Source organism: Ictidomys tridecemlineatus, chromosome 9 (genome assembly GCF_052094955.1).
Source record: "Ictidomys tridecemlineatus isolate mIctTri1 chromosome 9, mIctTri1.hap1, whole genome shotgun sequence".
In the NCBI taxonomy this organism is placed as follows: domain Eukaryota; kingdom Metazoa; phylum Chordata; class Mammalia; order Rodentia; family Sciuridae; genus Ictidomys; species Ictidomys tridecemlineatus.
This window is the reverse complement of record NC_135485.1, coordinates 28,978,574-28,991,161: the sequence shown is the minus strand read 5'-3', so window position 1 is coordinate 28,991,161 and position 12,588 is coordinate 28,978,574. Positions and strand designations below refer to the sequence as shown.

At 41.9% G+C, this 12,588-nt stretch overlaps 1 long non-coding RNA gene across 1 annotated transcript in view; it reads left to right on the top strand.

Moving 5' to 3' along the window:
* LOC144366653 (uncharacterized) overlaps window positions 1-12,344 on the top strand; it is a 77,701-nt gene extending 65,357 nt beyond the window's left edge. Inside the window, exons 2-3 of the long non-coding RNA XR_013425756.1 lie at window positions 9,589-9,658; window positions 11,740-12,344. This is a non-coding gene — a long non-coding RNA (uncharacterized LOC144366653). The remainder of the gene's footprint in view (window positions 1-9,588; window positions 9,659-11,739) is intronic.
* The last annotated feature ends 244 nt before the right edge of the window (window positions 12,345-12,588 follow it).

The window sequence follows — 12,588 nt, the reverse complement described above, 5'->3', positions numbered from 1 at the left end:
TTCCTTAAATTGTCTCCATAATTCAGCCTTACAAATTAGGATAGGCTAAAAGCTCCAAGCTCCTAAAACAAGGCCCTGTGAAATTGATGTGCACAGTTCACATCGTAACAAAAAGAGAAAACACATGTTATATCTCCTTGGGCTTCTCTCACCTAACAGAAGATGTACTATTGTTAGATAAAGGTAAAAGCTTTGGAAAACATGAAAAACAATTCAAAACAGGTTAGTAAATAATAACAACAAACCCAAATGAACAAGCAATGATTATTATCATTGTATTTTCAAAATACCTTCTAGGAGATCAACTTCAAAAGAATGTTTTTATTATATGAAAAGATACTTGTAGCTGGGTCCTGGGTTCTCAAGGCCTTCCTGCATGCTGCAGTAAGATTAGATAAACCTCAAGGTGAGACTGAGAAGGAAAATCTGTGTTGGAGAAAGGAAACTGGTAATGATGAGGTGGATTCTCATTTTATTTGGTGCAGTTTTCTGATATTTCCAAATATCCATGAGCAAGGCATTTAAAGATCTGGATCCAAACCACCCACAGCCCTCGATAATAATTTATCCACGTCATACGGGCCACTAGGTCAGTTGATTGTGAAAGAAAATAGGAGCAAGGCACCCCTAGCCTTATTGTGTATGTCCTTTGTCTCCAAGTCTGAGCCCTGCTGCTAAGCAGGACTAAACCACAAGGATATTTTCTACCTAAGTAATCTTTTCTGTCCTGAGAGTGCTCCTTGGATAATTCTTGCATCTTTATTCTCAAAATAAATAAATAAATAAAATAAAAATAGGCTGATTGCAGTGTTGCTGATCCCAGCCTTTGTTAGCTGCCTCTATTAATCATGGCTGACAGGAGAGACTAGGGGTCATGGGTAATTGAATTCCAGCCAACCTTCAGACCTAATTCAAGTCAACCCTTTGACCTCTTCTTTGACCAAATCTGCTGCCAGAGCTAGTCAATAAATATTGTTTTTAAATTTCAAGAAACCTGTTTTTGAGTGCCTACTACGTGTTAGCTTTGTGAGGGATGTATCCATTACCTGGCTTCATTCATTCATTCATTCTGTCCACACTTCCAGCGGAGCCCAGACACAGTGAATTAAGAGATAGAGGAGAGGAGACTAAAAAAGGTCATCTTGGGGTCAGTCCAGTGGGGAACCGTGTGTTCTCCAGACACTCTGACTTCCCATCAGCACGGGGAGATAGATCTTTAGCACTGACAGGAGGCCTGCAGCCTTTTCTGCACACGGATATGGATGATACGTGTTTTCCCTACTCCCGAGGAGGAGAAGCTGGACAGGACCTTGGGGTTCCAAGTCCTCCTTCTGCCGTAGTTGATGTGGGATGTCAGGTTATGTTATTTCACCTTTGTGGGTCCCGGGTTCTTATTTGTGATAGAGAACAGAGTGTGCACTTGGTGGGGGCAGAGAGGAGAGGTGGTAACTAACCCAGCAAGATTCTTAAGATAACCTGGGGGTTGAGATAATGCATCAGGGGAGCTCTTTGCAGTGGGAGATTCCTGCTAATGATTGCCACAAAGTCTCCTTGTGAAAACTCCAAGGAGCAGTTAGACCTGAGAAAGACAGGCTAGGAACAAAGACCTAGCAGACAGCACTCACTCTGCTTTCAAAGAATGGATGTTTGGGTGGAATGTCTCATGAACTCTCTTCCTTTAGTTTGCTTGGTAAGTCTCTGGATCACCTCCATTTCGGCTGAGCACACATGTGATCTAGATTTTCTTGCCAGAATGCTTTTGTGGCATTTCAGTTTCCAGAAAATGAGGCACTAATTTACTTCCTCCTCTGAGCTGAGGCCACACCATATTCCACCAGCCTTTCCTCATCAGACAGTTTGAGATCATCCTACCAGTTGACTATCAGTGTCCAGCCATCACCAACCCTGGCTTCCATAATGAAGCTCACGTTGAATGGCTACAAATAATTATCTTGGCAGCAATACTTTTTTTTTTTTTTTTAGGAACTATGAGTCCATGTTGTGCAGAAGTTTGGGGAAAAACAAAAAAAGGTAGGGGGCTCAAATAATAGACTTTCTTGTTTTAATTTCAAAATGCTGTGAAGCCCCTATGATGTAGCAAGCAGCCCAGGGCCACTGAGCAGCTCGGGGAGGCTGTGTTGAAGGGGCAATGTTAATGGAATTATCCCTGCTGCCAGATAAGTGTCTGCTGTAGAGATAATTACCCAGGCAAAGATGAGGTATCATGGAAGATAAACACGGGAGCAGGGACCTCACTGTTTATTTTCCGTGTTGCAGCGTCATCTCCTCCACTGTTTAACTTCATTAGCATCCCTGCTAACCCCGGGCCACCCGGTTTCACTTAAAAGAAAGAAATTAAATAACCTGAACCTACATGTGATTGCAAACAAGGTTGCCGGGGATGTGGGTTGGGATGTTTTGGCTGCTATAGTCAGTGGCAAACAAGTGTTCCCTTTGCCCCTGTGTGATGAAAAATGGATGTGTCTCCACTTGAGCTTTTCATGTACTTTGTCCTGTTTAATCTCCACACACGACAATTCCGTGACTTTGGAGTAAGTACTAGTGGGGGAAACTGTGTGTCAGAGAGGTGAAGTAACTTGTCCAAGGTCACCAGACTCCTGAGCCATGGAGGGAGGATTTCAGCCCTTGCAGATCAGCCCCAGCTGTTTCCAGAAAATCCTGGGCCCCTGCACGTTCCAGCCCCTCACGGCTGGTCTTCTAGACTCTACAGATGAGACCAGACAATTTTATTACCTCTGCAGCTGCTTCTGCTATCTTTATTAGAGTGGCTGCCAAATCTCCCATCCGGTCCTTGGTCCAGTTCTGTGTATCTGGGTTTTTTTTTTTGTTGTTGTTGTTGTTGTTGTTGTTTTTTTTTGAGAAAGTATTTGCATTCAACCCCAAGTGGTCAAGACCAAGCTTTTAAAACTCAGCCCCACAGGCTTTGCATTGGACACGTTCCCTGCCTTCTTTGGCCAATCTGTAAGCAATCAGTCTCCTCTAGGCTCCTTCTCCCCAAACTTATTATCATAAAAATTACACACAGTGAAAGGAAAGCAAGGAGAAATGAAAGACGGAGACCAGGCAGAGATACACACAAGAGTTTATTTGTCAGAGCTGACAAATCAAGGCACATCTCTTCATAGATGGAGAGGGGCAAAACAGGCTTGGGGTTTGGGACTTTGATGGGGCAGGCTCCGGGATTAGACAGGAGTGGGTCCAAATACTGCGGTTAAGGGTGGGGTGGGTGTGAGGGAGTGGTGAGTCTTTCTCAGAAACAGCCTGGGGCAGGAAAGCAAACTTTTTCTTAAAAATGGCAGCCATCATTTAAGATGGTCATCCAGATGCTACTCAAGGACCTTACACACAGAAAACCTGAAAGACTATTTCAGAGCACATCTGTTTGGCTTCCACCAAATTCAATTATTGTTAAAATTTTGCCATAATTGATATACAAAAATCAATCAATTTCTGTTTTTATTTCTGAAACATTTGGAAGTTTATTTCAGAACACATGACACTTCAGGCCTAAATGCTTTGGTGTGCATCTCCTAAGAACATGAAACATTTCCTACAGGAAGGCATTACAAATACAGTGTCAGACTGGAGAAAATTAACAAGAATTCCTTAGTATCATCTCCTATCCATTCCTTAATCATAGCTGTTTCTTAACTGTTCTCCACCTCTCTTTTGTAACTTTTTTTTTTTAAAAAAAAAAAAACAGTTTTAGGCAATGTGCTGGTAATAATGTCTCTTTAAATCTTTTTAAACTAAAATACCTTCCCCCATATTTATATTTTTTTCCCTGCCCCATTTAGTTTTCAAAGAATCCAGGTTTGGGATGGTTGAATTGTTTTCTATTCCTAAGGGTCTCCTCTGGTCCCTATCTTCAACTCTCAATCAGCCCTTATTGAGATGGAAACTCCAGAATTTCTACAGGGAGGATCCTGAGAGAGAGTGCAATCTGGTGATAAGGTGGGCGATTGGGAAGTCTTTTGCATGATAACAACACTTAAAGAACAAATTGATACTGGTGATTTATTTGTCCCGGCTGCTGTCCTGAGGCTGGGGCTGGCTGAAATGTAGGATAGTGGTAACACAGGATGGTAAAGATTCTAGACAAACTGCCTGGGTTTGAACCTTAGTTTTTGCTTATTCTGAGATGTGTGTGACCTTGGAGAGATTACTTAATCTTTCTGTTACTCAATTTTATGATTTATAAAATGGTGTTGCAAGCATGACAGAATCTAATTCGCAGAGTTGTGCTGAAATGAATTAATAAACACAAGGCAGTAAGAATCCTGCCAAGGACCAGGGTAGAAGCTACATGCGGCAGCCATTATCATTAGCAGTATTCTCCTCTCACATTCTACCAGCTTCCTTCTCTAATCACTTCCTGGAGCATCTAACATTTCTGGCTGCCTGACAGTTTTGCCCATTGCCTTTGACATGATGTTTCATTTATTCTGGTTGGCTTGGGAAACTTCTAGTTTGCCATCAATCTCATTCTCTTTCCCCCCCCCCCTCTCTCTCTCTCTCTCAAATCCCCATTGTTGTTGTCCAATCAAATTCTTACAAAATTATTCATTTGATTCTGTTTTCTGGTGCTTTATGTCTGGTTTAGCTTCCTTCATCTTTGCACTGAGGCATATAATCATCCTTGGATTTAAGATCCAGTTAAATCTGTTGTTTCTAGTCTAGGAACAATTTTTTGCTGAAGTGACCCTGGAAGCTTCTTGGTTACCAGCCATTCACTCAGCCAGTCATCAACTCTTTCGGAGCCTCCATGAGGGACTGGGCACTGGTTTGGCCTTGAGATGCAACAGTGAGCTAGACATAGTCCTGCCTGTGGAAAAGTACCTAGCCCATTACTCAAAGTGAGTCTGCACTGCAATTAGGAACCCATGTCGTTCTAGAAACTCCCTGACCCTGAGCACTTAGAGAATTCCAGGAGAGTGGTTGAAGGGGATGTTAAGAGGTCCTTTTTCCCCAAAACAAATTTTACATTGTCTTGAAATTTCTACCATAAGAGGCCCTCTAAAGTGGCTAGTACCATTTTCTGTTTCCCTATCAGGCCTTGAAACAGTCCTAGAATCATTTTAAGCTTTAACCATCTGTGACTACTCTATTTCCATAAAAGTACCTAAATTTTATCAGACTATCACCTGGCACAATTTCGTCATCTGAAGAATGGAGATAATAATAGTACTCACCTTAGAGGTTTGCTACAAACCTTAAAAGACACAGTATGCTTAAAATGCAGCATGGATGTAAGTGTTTGATAACCAGATAAAAATAAGGCTGTTGAGAGACTCTGATGGAGTCAACAGAGAATGAGACTCAGAGCTGGTGAGCTTTGAGGGGGGTTAGAAAAGAAAGGTGAAAGTACAAGGCCTGACCCGGGGAGCAAATGAGGCAGGAATCGTTTGAGGAAATTGTGGAGAGGAAAAAGGGAAAGTAAAAAATTAACTTTGAATACTTTATAATTTAAAACAAACAAACAAAAAAGTTGGCCTCATCTTCTTCCTTTATTTTATTTTTATTTTTTTATTTTATTTTTTATTATTTTTTTTTGCAGGAGAGTTTTTTTTTAGAGAGAGAGAGAGAGAGAGAGAGAGAGAGAGAGAGAGAGAATTTTTAATACTTATTTCTTAGTTCTCAGCGGACACAACATCTTTGTTGGTACGTGGTGCTGAGGATAGAACCCGGGCCGCACACCTGCCAGATGAGCGCACTACCACCTGAGCCACATTCCCAGCCCCATCTTCCTTTATTTTAAATGCTGGGCTCTAAGCAACCAATTAATTCCAGAATGAACACACAATTATTTGATGCGAATTGGCTAAGAAATGTGATGGGGGACAGTTCTCCATGGGTCTTTAGTTTCTGTACTTCTTGTGAGAAGGGACATTGACCATCTTTGTTCCTGAGTATCTTTTCATGGATGTTTGTGTAGTGAACATCCTGGAGAAATAGAGATAGTCTCTCCCTCCAGAGCAAAGGACAGAATGTTTACTGCCATTATTAAAAAAAAACAAAAAACAAAAAACTTCCTGAATAAAGGAGTCATTTTGTCCTTCTCATCACTCGACAAGAATTGGGGAGTCGGGGAGCTGACAAATGCTAATACTCTAGCTGCTGCTACCACTGGAAGTAATAAGCTACCCTTCATCTCTGACCCAGGAGTTTCGTGTCTTTTATCTTATCCATGAAACTGTGAGAGGCTAACTCATCTGCTTGCAAGTAGGGTAAAATCTCAGCTCCTTCACGGTTCTTCACAACCGTTACAGTCTAGGATCCTCCTATGCTCACGATCCTTTGCTGGAGCAAGCAGCTCCATGTGGGTCTTTGAGAATGATTGGCAATGTTCTGTGCCACATGATCCTACTGATTCGACAGGGGAAAGCATGTGAACCAAAGTCAATCTATAACTGGTGGCCATGTGGTTGTCTAACACATAGGCGTTGCCCATTGGTGGCAAGGGTAACTTATGGAACCACTCAAATTCTGTCTTGGGAATTGAATTTGAACTCAGGATCCAGAGAGCATGTCCGTCATGGTAGGAGGAGTAGCTGAGACAAGCAGAGCCGAGCACTGGAAGAGCAAGGAGGTGCTGTCAACAGGAGATGGGGACAAACCATTTCTAAGGTTTCCTCTAATGTTTGGACTTTGGCACAGTCCCCATGAGCCTTGACCTCAAGCTTGTCCTGCTATCTGCCTTCTTTGGTAAAGACTGATTATTCAACAATTTCCATGTTTGGGGAGGGGTGGCAAAAGTGGCTGAGTGAGGTGTTCACTTTGAAAGGGTAAAGTTCCTAAGCTGCAAGGCCTGAGTTAAAAAGTGAAGGACCAGGTATTGTTAAGTTCCTCTGCCACACCCAGAACCTGAAATTCCTGAGGCAGTTAAGACAACGCCCTACTGGCCATTTAGCCTAGGGCCCTGTGCAGCTTGAAATGTAGGCATACAGGGCCCGAACCAATCAGTTTGAATGTGTACCCCGCTTAGGAGTGACCAATCACCCCCGCCCGACCTGTTCCAGCCAATGAATGTGCTAATCATGTATGAGAGTTGTTGTTCAATTCTCCCGTGCCTCATGCTGATTTGTTCTGATGTATACAAAGCCCCCACCCTCCCCAAAAAGTGTACTTAAGCACTGCTTAGCCTCTGCTCTGGGCTGCTCTCGCTTCTTGAGTGAGCCTGGAGCCTCAGCTCGCTGAATTGGATCCACAATAAATAAATCCCCTTCTGCAATTGCATGAGTCAGTCTCTTGGTGGTCTCTTCCTCCGACTTTTCGCCGGACCCTTACGACTTCCCTTATGTTCTTCTTTCCATGTAATCAAGAAGGGGAGAAGGTCTCACTATTGTGTCATGGAATCATTCCTGCCTTCTCCTGACCTTTTCTTCCTTCTCCAGACCAAGCTACCACCTGGAAATGGACCCTATGTTTTCTCTCTTCTGACTCTCCTCCTCACTCTCTCTTCAAACCAGTGTCTCTGTAATTTCAGACCTATATGCCATTTCAACAAGAACCATCGGTGGTGCTTTTGACCTCCTGCCAAAGGCACCCATTTATGAACAAAGGCGGGGAGAAAGGAAATCCCTGCTCTAGGGCTTCCTGCTCCTTTTCTGCCCTTAAAAGCATTCCTAGTTAGTGACTCTCCAATGACTCCAGATTTATAACGTCTCCATTTGCTGTCTTTTTCTTTATTCTTCACCCTGATCCCTCTCTGTGTTGTCTCTAGTCTTCTCAAACCCTTCTTCATTCCTTTTTTACTAATGGGGAGCACATTGGGGCACCAGACCAAGCCACCGGCTTCTGGTAGTCACCTGAGCACTGCACATTCCCAGCTCCTTTACTCCACAACTCTTTTCCTGGATCATCCTAACCCATCTCTCCCACGCTGTCTGCGTCTCTCACTCTTAAAGTACCTCAAGGAAGAATCCAGGAGAGAAAAAAAAAATAAGAACAAAACCAAAAGTGCATTAAATAGTATAATTTTAGTATAATTTCATTTTCTAAATGAACAGTAAAAAGGCACAACATGTGCTTTTTTAAGAATTCGTTTTCACAGAGAACAGTGGTATGTGTTTATAGAACAAACAATTGTTTTTTCATAGCCTTCTGCTCCTTGAGCATTTTAAGCTTTTTATAAAGCTATCTCTGACACCAACATTCAGCACAGGGCTAGGGTTGGGTGACTAAGGTTGGATCTGTTGCATAGCATTTGGGGCTGATATGAACACATTGCTGTGGTAAAAATACATCTTTCTAAGCTAGTGTGGTGGTTGAAGTATGAGTCGGTTGAGTGAGCTTGGGCAGAGAGGGGTTGACAGCTGGATATCCATACATGTGGCAAACTCTCAAGGGGATGGAAGTGGGAGGATGCAGACCTAGGATTTGCCAAGATGGTGTTCTCAAGGTCAGGCAGCAAGGTCTATAAGGTCTCTAGACCAACAGCAAGACCCATCCCACCTAGAGATCAGTAATCAGAAATAGGCAGCTGAAAAAAATGAATAAGTGATAAATTAATAAAACAAACACACATCCACCACATTGTGAATTTTTGAAATTGAACAAATTGTGCGTGCTCATTGTAGAAATATTGTAAATTATAACCAGGAAATAAACAAAAAAAATCATCCATAATTTTGATGCTCCTATATTATTAACATTTGGATATGCATCATTTTATTTTCAATATGTATTTATATTTTATATACACATCCATAAATGGAGACATATCATGTTCTCTTGTATATTCTTTTTTTTTTTGCTTACATGCTGCTGTGACCCAGAATTATACATTCTCAACATAATCTTATTTATTTTTACAGTAGAATGCATTTTGACATTTAGTATACAACTGAAGCACGACTTCTCATTCCTCTGTCTGTACATAGTTCAGAGTCACACCAGTAGTGTAATCATCCATGTATATAGGTAATAATGTCTGTCTTTTTCTATGGTCCTTCACATCCCTACAACCCCACCCCTCCTCTCACTTCCCTCTACAAAAATCAAAGTTCCTTCAATAATCCCTATCTCCCTCCCCACTATGGATCAGCATCTGCTTATCAGAGAAAACATTCAGTTTTATTTGGGGGGGATTGGCTTATTTCACTTAGCATGATATTCTCTAGTTCCATCCATTTATCTGCAAATGCCATCATTTCATTCTTATTTAAGGCTGAGTAATATTCCATTGTATATATGTACAACTTTGTCTTAATCCATTCATCTGTTGAAGGACACCTAGGTTGGTTTCATAGTTTAGTTATTATAAATTGAGCTACTACATAAACATTGCAGTATGCTGATTTTTAAGTCTTTTGGGTACAAACTGAGCAGTGCGATATCTGGGTCAAATGGTAGTTCCATTCCAAGTTTTCTGAGTAATCTCCATACTGCTTTCCATAGTGGTTGCACCAATTTGCATTCCCACCAACAATGTATTAGTGTGCCTTTTCCCCAACATCCTCACCAACACTTATTATTGCTTGTATTTTTTTTTAAAGAGAGAGTGAGAGAGGAGAGAGAGTGAGAGAGAGAGAGAGAGAATTTTTAATATTCATTTATTTATTTTAGTTCTCGGCGGACACAACATCTTTGTTGGTATGTGGTGCTGAGGATCAAACCCGGGCCGTATGCATGCCAGGTGAGCACACTACCGCTTGAGCCACATCCCCAGCCCTTGCTTGTATTCTTGATAATTGACCCTCTGACTGGAGTGAGATGAAATCTTAGAGTAGTTTTGATTTGAATCTCTCTAATTGCTAGAGATGTTGAACACTCTTTCATATATTTGTTGAACAATTGTATTTCTTCTATGAAGTGTCTGTTCAGTTCCTTAGCCCATTTATTGATTGTGTTATTTGGGTTTTTGGTGTTAAGTTTTGTTAGTTCTTTATATATCCTGCAGATGAGTGCTCTCACAGCATAATTTTAAATGGCTACATGGCTTCCCATTTTATCTCTAAGTTATTTAACCTACTACCTATTTGGTCCACTCACTTCATTTTCAATTTTCAATGTTTCACTATTATGAAAACTACGGTATAGTACATCCTTGCCATACTTCTTGGAATACTTGTCTGACTGTGTCCTTGAGGAAAAAATTTCTAGAAAGGGAATTTCTAGGTCAAAGAGCAAGCACTTATTTACAGCTTAGGTACATATTGCAGCCATGCCTTCCAGAAAGTTTCCACCAATTTATAGTCTCATCAGCAATCAGATTGGATTTTTGAGAAAGTTTTCATGCAACTCTCCATTCTAAGGAGGAGTTCGAGAACCACTTGCTACTAGAAATCACAAGTCAGCTTGATAAACAGGCAGAACAGGAAAATTCTGTTGCTCACACATGGCTCTTTGATGCTGTGGCCTCTGTCAGCTCTACCACAAAGAAAAGAGTGTCCTTGGGTACATGGTCATAGTCTACATTGATCGTGGAAGCCATCAAAGTTCCCCAGTTTTGAAATTGTTGGAGAGATAAACCTAGTGCAAGAATCCTGGGTCAGAAGAATAAGTTAGCTAAGGTGAGTGTGTTCAATTTATTATTATTGATGTATAATAAATCATTTAAAAACTTAGTGATTTAAAGCAACACATATTTACTATCTCAGGAACTGTTCCTATGGGTCAGGAGGAACTTGGTAGCCATAGCTTATCTGGGTCCTGTGAGTCTGTGATGAAGGTGTCATCCGTGGGCTGAGTTCTCATCTGGAGGCTCAGTTGGTGACATGCTTCCCAGCTCTCTTGGCATTATTCATTTCTTGCGGCTTCCCATGGAAGTTTGATTCCTCCATGTCACCAAGGAGAGCAGGACTCTAAAGTAGGTCAGCTGACTACATGGAGTCCGACTTAAAAGGAAGGCATCAGGGAAGGCCACCCTAGCAGTTGTGCCACACCCTGTTGGTTGAAGCAAGTCAGTCACAGGTCCCAGCTACACTCAAGGAGAAGGAATTATCCAAGGATGTGAATTCCAGGAAGCAAGGACCACAGGGGCACGTCAAAGTCTGTTCATCATAGTAAACAACTCTGAAATGTCCTTCAAGTACTTTCCGCATGAGTAATCAAGGAAGCCGGGAAAACTTGGGGAAAATGTAAAACCTGAAACTCATTGACTGAAAAATATTCATGCCATGTCTCTCATTTCAAGAGGAGGTGGCTAGTTCAGCTTTCTCTAAACAGTATTTGGCCTGAGATCAGTGTGGCATCTTCAAAGGTGTACACCGGCACATGTGTTTCATGTTTTCTTGGGAATTCAACTCTGTATCCCTAGGACTCTTATTTTCTCCCCCTTTGTCTTGTGGAATGAGGTGGCATACTCCCAAACCATGTTGTGACGACCACAGTTGAGACATTTTCCATGTGAAGTTGTGCTGGCTATTCTTATGTCTCTAATTGCTCTGTCTCCCCAAGACCAGTCCTGAGTCCCCACAGCCTTTTATAAAAACTTACAAAATACAAAGGGAGTCAGGCAGTTTAAAATATTCTTTAAAAAAACATAATATGAATCATGTTAGGAAAAGGAATTCCCTCCTCATATCCACATTTTTTTTTTATCTCTCTTGTTAAATCTCCAAGGAGAGTTTATGTTCTATATTTCAAACTTGCCTCTTTTTAGTCCAATTAACTAATGTCCCAATTGGAAAGCGGTTGTAACACAACATTTTCTTAGGAAAACACTGTGTATTTGATGCATTTGCTTATCACTGCTCATAATTGCCATTATTTCAGATAGTATCAAAACCTTGGAGGGAAGAAAGGAAGAGAAGAATCCTCTAGAAGTCCTTCATCCTGAGTCTCTTTCTCCATGTGGTTCCCTTTCTAGACCTACAATTAGAGCCAAGCCAACTGTAATGGCCCAGGGGTCAGGGGCAAATGACCTCTAAGAAGTGTGAGCTACAGTCACTCAATGAATGTGCAGAGATTTCTCTCTGGATGAGCTGTGTGTAGCTGCTTCAGTAATCAACTTATTTTCTTACAAAGGAAAAAAAAAAAAGGTAAGTTCTTGGTGCATATGGTAAAGATAGTGAGGGTCAGATCAAAATGTTTCCAGAGTGTTCTGAGCCACCCTCCTCCCCTTCCCTGCTGAGCCTCAGACCCCGCCTCCATCCTGTAAGGAGAGCAAGAACATTCTCTAAGAACAGCCAGGAGGCTATCAGATTAGCTGGAGAGTTGACAGTGGGAGAGTTACATTCCCCAGGAGGGCAGGGGCCCAGTGGGATGGGAGGGGACCCGCAGGGGCAGGGACTGTGCTTGGGCTGCTGTGCCCTTCTTTGACAGGAAAGCTGCAAGAGCTACTAGCGAGGGGAAATAATGGGCTTGGGTAAAAGGGTTCTTTGGGCTAGGAGTTGGGTGGGGGAGCTAGGGAACAGGGCAGCGGCTGCCCAGGGTTTTTAGTAACAGTTACTCCAGGTTTCCTACTTGACCCTCTGAAGGTTTGAGGTGTTATCAGTGAAGTATTGATGTTCCTTTCAACCAAGGCTTCTTTCAATGTTAGGTCATTCCACCCTCTCTGAAGCATACATCAGATCTTTAGGACTACTGTAGCCAAGTTCCACAAGAGTGCCTGAAAACAACAGA